The sequence below is a fragment of the Solanum tuberosum genome, unplaced genomic scaffold, assembly GCF_000226075.1.
Source record: "Solanum tuberosum cultivar DM 1-3 516 R44 unplaced genomic scaffold, SolTub_3.0 scf00033, whole genome shotgun sequence".
NCBI lineage: Eukaryota > Viridiplantae > Streptophyta > Magnoliopsida > Solanales > Solanaceae > Solanum > Solanum tuberosum.
Window position 1 is genome coordinate 453,468 of NW_006238959.1, and position 6,979 is coordinate 460,446.

Genomic DNA, 6,979 nt, shown 5'->3' on the forward strand with positions numbered 1-6,979 from the left:
CATAATCAAGATAAACTACATATAATTTTGTGCTACAATCGTACCAATGACATGTCCAATTATCATCTTAGATTGTGAACAAAAAAACTTTATACTTATAAGAACCGATGATTTAATCCTCTGTGTATAAGCTTAAACTCTATACACTAAATCATCTATTATATCAGTAAACAAACACCGTAAACGAATATATGATCTATTAAAATAAATAAATAATTATTCTCTAATAAATACTATATCTAAACGCGTGGTTAGTAGTATATATTCCAATAATCTCTCACTTAGACTTTTAACCATCACGATTGTTATAATGTACTATATCTAAATGTATGGTTAATAGTATATACCCTAACAATCTCCCACTAAGATATTTAATATTGAAAATTATTAGAATACTATTTTTAAACACATGATTAATAGTATATACCCTAACATAAACTACTTCTAAACACCTAGAAATCATTCATAACATGAATGATAACCTTGAATTCATAATTCAAATTCAAGGTAGAGTTAAGAGTCAGGTCTTGAGAGTTCTTTCGAATATTTTGAGAAGGTCCCTTTGAGTCTTTTTGAGGAGTCTTCGATAGCTTCTAATAATTTGTATCAAGACTTGAGTAACTGAGTATGAGAATGAGGAGAATGTATTCATAAGTCTACATTATCATCAAGATCCTTCATATCATGAATCATAACTCTTGAATTCATAATTCAAATTCAAGAAAGAGTTAAAGAGTAGAGTTCAAGAAAGTCTTCAAGTTCAATTGTGAATCCTTTGAGATCAACTATCGATTTGAGCTAAGTTTTGAGGAAGTAAGTATGAGAATGAGAATAGTCGTGTACATGAGTTCCATATTGTTATGTAGACCCTTGAGTCGAGCAGTTCATGCCCATAAATTTCGCATGAACTCCATAAGTTGAGTATCTTTGAGAGGAGTAGTATCTTCAAGTTCTAAGTCTTGAGTATTGAGTTCCTAACTCTTTGAGATTATATTCCTAATCATGGGACTATTACATGTTACTCATGAAGGTCCTTGAGTTAAGTTGTTCATGCCCATAATTCCGCATGAACCTTATAGGTTGAGCATTCTTGAAATGAGTAGTATTATGAAGTTCTTGAGTTGAGTTGTTCATGCCCATAATTCTGTATGAACCCTCTCAGTCGAGCATTCTCGAGATGAGTAGTATCATTGAGTTCTTGAGTTTTGGAATTGTTGAGTTCCGAGTATTGAGTTATATGTATGGTTATTGAAAACCTTGAATTGAGTCATTCACGCCCATAATTCGTCATGAACCCTATTTTGAGAAGTCTTTTACAATCACTTTAAACTTATTTTAAGACTTGAGCACTTGAGTTTGAGAAAGAGTAGAGTTGAGTTCATTTTTTTTTCCAAAATGAATATATGAGAACTAAGTATTCCCAAGAATAAATGTTTTCACATTTAAAAGAGGAGGAAACTTAGATTTCCAAAAGAGTTTTGAGCAGTTTGAGTATCATCTCTTTTAAAGAGAAAAGATTTTTGAGTAATAATCTCAAAAACACAGAAAGAGTTATGCTTTTAAACATATGAGCTAGTTATATTTTGGGAGTAGTATTGAGCATCGATATTGGGGAGAGTTCAAACAACTCACAGCCCCCATAAACCATGTAGCCAACATGGGTAGAAATGGTCATACTTTTTAGATGATTCCTTATTGCTTTTTAGCATACACTTAGTTAGTAGGTCCTATACCTTGGCAAAGCATAGGACAGTTCTGGCAATGTGGGCTAGACGTTGTATCATCAGATAGCTCATAGTCATGGTTGTCGGTTAGAAAATCTCCCACAGAGTTATATTATATTTTTATATACAATCCGAGTTATTATTGTATTCTTCAAATACATTGAATTGTCATATGTTGTTTTAAGAGTTTTCCAAATATTGAATCTTTTATTGTTGCTTTATCTTGAGTTGAGTATCCAGAGTTGAGTATCTTATTGCTGAGTTGAACTATGTTTCACTGAGTTAAATATCTTATTATTGAGTTGAGCCATATTTTCTCTGAGTTGAGTGAAACTATGTTGTTGACACCAAATTTTGACCCTCCTTTCTTCTAATTTATTATTTTCGAGCTTCTAATTTAATAGCGTATCAGATTATCCTTTTCATAACTATTTTTACTACTACGCTATTTATCTACTTAAATTATATTGTTTTGTTATCGAAATTATCACTATCGCTTTTTTTTCTTAAATATTGTTTGTCGTCATTTTATTTCAAGTGTTGTATTTTTATTTTTATTTTATTTTAAAAATATTTCTAAGTCGATATTTTGTATATGTATTTTATATTAGCATAAAGTCATAAATATTGATATTTTTATTACGTAAATTATTAGTTGTCATCTTACATATATGTATATATATTAGTTATTAAGTTAGAAGTCCAAAATAATTTATTTTATTTAAAAGAAGAAGAGAGGAGACCAAATATTCGACCCAAAACCCCCCAAATCAGACCAAAACTTTTCAGCCCATATTTTATATCAAAATCTGTCCAAAATAGCCCAAATATAGGCCCAACCCAACATTTTAATCATCAGCTGAACCTAACAACGCTTACCCACCCGCCCGTTACGTTTTCTTCTCCCCTTTCCTCTTCTGGAGAAGACTCCAGGGTGAATGAATTATAGGTGACAAAAAAGTGTTGAATATAAAAAGAGTGACTCTAGTTTTAATTATTAAGTGTTGGTGATAAATTTTTAATTAATTTTTAAAAATAATTAAATCGGTCCTCAAGTTTTTGTTTTTACACTTCACCCAAATTTAATTAAAACCTAATTTCTAAAATAGGAAAACCCCCAAATCAGTTTTTTTTTGTTCTCTCCCAACGTCCCGCTCTTCACATTTTTTTTTTTGCTTCTAATCTTCGTCACTAGCGCTTCTTCTTTTATTGGTGTTGCAACTTATTGTAGATTTCTTATTTAAAGAATTTGAGAAGGGAAAATCTCAAATTTTAATTTAACATGTGATTTGAAAAGGTCTAAGCTTTAGAAATTACTTCTTAACATGTAATTTTCAATCATTTTAACAATTTAATATTATTGTTTGTGTGTATTATTCATTTAAAAATTTGATTTTTGTATTATTGTTCTTGCCACTGATGTATAATAATTTTCAGCAAGTGATATGACTATTCCAGTAATATACAACAATTGATGAATGTTGTTGTTGAATAAATTGTCGCAACTGCTATATCTATTTCAGCAGCTGTTGAATAACTTACAACAATTGTGATATTTTAATATAATATTTTTATGATCAATGTTTTAGTTCTAAGTTACAATATTTTTAGGTATCTTCAGCATCATTAATGGGAGATAGAATAGAAGTACCAGTTGATTGTAATGGTGAATGGGTTGAGTCCAACAATCGTTATATTTGGCATTGGAAGAGTAAAGAATTGGCCGTGACAATTGCGATGATTGTGCATCGAGATATTGCATATGATGATTTTGCGAATAAAATCATTACTTGTTGTAAATTAAATTGTGAGTTGGAAGATATTGTGACCACTTACCTGCATAGTTGTGGTGAAAAGCAGAAGACGGCTCCTTTTAAGATAAATGATCAACTTAGTTTAAGTACTTATTTGGAAGATGAACGTAGAGGTGTTTTAAGGATCTACATGGCTGAAAGATTGGTGGAGAATCATAATTTATGTGATGACCAACAAGTGTTGAACGATGAATGTGGTAGGATGAATATGAATATTCCGAATGAAGAGCGTGAAGGTCAACCTATTCTTTCTCATGAAGTTCGAAATAAATTGTCCATTATTGGTGAAGTTGATGATAGGCAAGTACTATGAACTCATAAATTTATTTATTTCTAAAGTTTCATCCTCTTTGTACACTTAATTAATTTTTGCTTTAGCTGATAATTAATTAACTTAATGCAGTCATGTTCAAGATGATGGAACAAGTTTTTAGAAAGATATGTCGTTTAAGAATAAACAAGAATTAGATATTACATTGAAAATTGTCTGTGTCAAAAAAGATTTTAGATTGAAGAAGGTAATTAATTAGTGTTTAGTGTATTGTGTCAAATGTGAGCATCCTGAGTGCAAGTGGTGGCTAAGAGTGGTGAAAGTTGAAAATTCTGATAGATTTTATAGTAAAAAGTATGAAAAGACGCATACATGTGGGTCAGAACATCTTACGAGTCATAATTCACACGCCACAACAAAAGTCATTGGAGCATACTTCAAAGATAGATATCTCGAAGGTAAAGGTCATCTACAAAAGATTTGAAAAAATCTATCTATCCGTATTGAATTGGGATGCAAGGTTAGTTATTGGAAAGTTTGGAGGGGTAGCGAGATTGCAAAGTCTTTGGTAAGAGGGACACATGAACATGGACATGGAGTGATTGATGCGTATAGTCATATGCTTAGGACATCAAATCGGGGCAACGTTGAAGATTGATGAAAATGGCAGGTTCAAGTACTTTTTTGTGGCATATGGAGCTTGGATTCTTGGTTTCACACAAATGAGAAAAGTCATAGCTGTTGATGGGACATCTTTGAGAAGTAAATATGGTGATGTGTTGTTGTCTGCTGTTGCACAGGATGCGGAGAATCATATTTTTCCGGTGGCATTTTGCGTAGTAGACTCTGAATGTGATGCTTCCTATCGATACTTTTTGAAGCAATTGAGAAGTTTTGTACTTGATACTCCTGAATTGTGCATAATCTCTGATAGACATCAAAGTATTGGAAAGATGGTTTCAATTGTATTTCCTTCAGCTCATTATGGTTATTGCATGAGGCACTTAGGAGAAAATATTCGAAATAATTTTCACAATGCGAGTGTTGTCCGCCACTTTTATAATGTGGCAAAAGCATATAATATTGATGTGTTCAGTGATCATTTTAATCGGATAAGAGATTTGGTTTCACAGGCTGCCACACATCTTGAACGCGTTGGATTTCACCGATGGAGCAGGACATTCTTTCCTGGAAATAGGTAAAATTTATTATAGTTATTATTGATAGTTGGTATAACTACTGCAGTTTTTTGTAGCAACTACTGCAATTTTTTATAGTAACTGCTGCACTTATTTCAGCACCTGCTGAGAAATATGCAACAATTGTTATAAAAACTATACAACAGTTATAAACACATACTTAAAATATATTACTGGACAATTCTATGTTACAGGTACAATATTATGACGACAAATATTGTTGAGTCGGTTAATGCAATGTTTCTTGGTGAAAGAGAATATCCCATTACTGCTCTATTTGATGCAATAAACAGGCGATTTGCAGAAAAATTTCATGAGAGGCGTATGAAATTCATTTATACACCAACCATCTTCGTCCCTTCGATAGAAAAAAGACATTGCAAAAAATATTAATCTGGGGAACAAGCTATTGGTCCATCAAACTGCCAACTACAAGTATGTTGTCACCGGTCATGATGAATTGCAAAAGTTGATTTGCTAGCCAAATCTTGTACTTGTAAAGTCTTTGACATTGACAAAGTACCTTGTCCACATGCTATGGCAGCGCTTCGATGCCAATATGAAGATGACTATGGGAGACACATTTATGAGTACTACTCTTCGTATTACAAAGTAGAGGTATACCTTATTGCATATATGGAGGAAATTAAACCGGTGCCATCTGAAGAAACTTGGGAAGTTCCTATTGAGATTTTAGAGAGAAAAATATCTTCTCTATTTGTTGAGCCAGGCAAGGTTGGAAGAAGGTCCTCAAAAAGACAGAAAGGAATTGGGGAATCATTTTTAACGAAGAAAAATAAATGTTCTTTATGCAAAAAAAATTGGCCACAAGAGGACTACATACTCCGAGCGAAATGTTGCATAAAAACACATTCGTTCTTCTTGTTTTTTGTGAACATATTTGATCTTGTCTTTTTTGGTACTAATTGTTGTTTTTGTTGTTATTATTTGTGAACACATTTGATCTTATCTATTTTGGTAGTAATTGTTGTTTTTGTTGTTATTATTGGTGAACACAATTGATCTTATCTATTTTGGTACTAATTGTTGTTATTTTGATTGTGAGAGCATATTTGATTTTATTGTTATTGTTATTATTACTTTATTACTTGTTGTAGAGAATTTTAGCAATTGCTATATAAAGTACAACAACTTTCTTACTTGATGTAGAAAAGTTTAGCAACTGCTATGAAAAGTACAATAGTTTTCATGCTCGTTGTTGAAATTTAAACAATTGTTGTAAAATAATACAACAACTCGTTTAATTACTGTAGAGAATTGTAGCAATTGCTATGAAAAGTACAACAATTTGCTTATTTATTGTAGCATATTCAAATAAAATTACTAGCTATTCTAGATTTTCTTTCAAAATTAGTCAAAACTATCCTATTTATCATCAAATATGATTAATATAACTAATTAACAATCAATTTATCAATTTAAGTTGATTACATAAGAAATTACTTAATTGATCGTCTGGTATCTCAAATAACTATCTCATTAAACAAGATCACTATCTAATATAAATATTATTTTTAACTTAAATCAACACTATTTTATTTATCATTAAATATGAGTGTTACAACCAATAAACAATCATTTTCTCATTATAAATTGATTACATGTGAAATTGTAATGAAATTGATCGTCTGGTATCTCAAATAACTATCTCATTATACAAAATCACTATCTAATATAAAATTTATTTTAAAATTAAATCAACACTACTCTATTTATCATAAAATATGAGTGTTACAACCAATAAACAATCATTTTCTCATTATAAATTGATTACATGTGAAATTGTAATGGAATTGATCGTCTGATATCTCAAATAACTATCTCATTATACAAGATCACTATCTAATATAAAATTTATTTTTAAATTAAATCAACACTACTCTACTTATCATTAAATATGAGTGTTACAACCAATAAACAATCAATTAGCCAATTAATTTGCTTACTTGT